Genomic DNA, 919 nt, shown 5'->3' with positions numbered 1-919 from the left:
ATGAGTATGTGTATGTGTGAAATGTGTATGTGTGAAATGTGTATATATGAGTACATATATGCGTATGTATGTATGTATAACTAATATAAATATATAGGATATATTAATGTATATTCACAGAATTATACCGCTGTAATATTGCTTGTTTTTTTTTTTTTTACTTTACCCCTCCCCTCCCCCACTCCTTTAAAAAAAATTGTGTTTTTGGCATCAATAGTTTTAGTTAGCACTCGACAAGATGTTTCACCTGCTAACGATGTACTATTTCTGTGTCTACTACTGTAGCTGAGAGAGTAGTCTTATTGTTTGCCGTCAGATACAACACTCAACGATAGTAGGTTGCAGAATATCCGTACAATAGCATCAGAGAGCTTGGATTTTACTACAGAGGTACTGTGCTGAATATTATTGATTTCTATTGACAGCCATCAATGAATGACGGTCTATGATTCAGTGCTAGACACAGCTAACGTTACTGTATGTATGATTTCTTTGAAAGTATGTATGCACATTTCATTGTCACCGGTTCTGTGCGTGTGTGTGTGTGTGTGTGTTTGTGTGTATGAGAGAGAGAGTGCGAGAAGTGAATAGGCACGCATGTGTATATGTATATGCATGTGCTTGTTTTAAGACTATTTCGATGACTTAGAAAATTTAATAATTTATGAGGAAGTATGTTCATGTGTATATGTATAAGTGTACACAAAAAGCGAAACTAACAGAGATGCATACGTATATTCTGATCTGTCTGTCTATCAGTCAGTCTATTGTTGATATGTCTGTTTTCGATTTTTTTTTTTTTTCATTCCTACTGGCATTTGTTAAATATTGATGTCTATATGTAGAAATGCATGAGTATGCATTTATGAACACACATACAAATATATATGCATATGTATGTGTATGTACTTATATATAT

At 33.3% G+C, this 919-nt stretch overlaps 1 protein-coding gene across 18 annotated transcripts in view; it reads left to right on the top strand.

The window, feature by feature from the left end:
* LOC106878639 (thrombospondin type-1 domain-containing protein 7A) overlaps positions 1-919 on the top strand; it is a 999,802-nt gene that overhangs the window by 375,647 nt on the left and 623,236 nt on the right. For 2 of the 18 annotated variants that reach the window (XM_052974017.1, XM_052974013.1), the window contains exon 1: positions 229-390. The exons of 15 other annotated variants lie outside the window; for them this stretch is intronic. The gene's annotated coding sequence lies outside the window, so the exon portion shown is untranslated. Of the gene's footprint in view, positions 1-228; positions 478-919 lie in introns of those variants that run through there. One more of the 18 variants, XM_052974015.1, reaches the window with a different exon arrangement.

The sequence above is a fragment of the Octopus bimaculoides genome, chromosome 17 (assembly GCF_001194135.2).
Source record: "Octopus bimaculoides isolate UCB-OBI-ISO-001 chromosome 17, ASM119413v2, whole genome shotgun sequence".
Taxonomy (NCBI): Eukaryota; Metazoa; Mollusca; class Cephalopoda; order Octopoda; family Octopodidae; genus Octopus; species Octopus bimaculoides.
The sequence above is the reverse complement of the archived record's forward strand: the minus strand, read 5'-3'. Positions and strand labels throughout refer to the sequence as shown.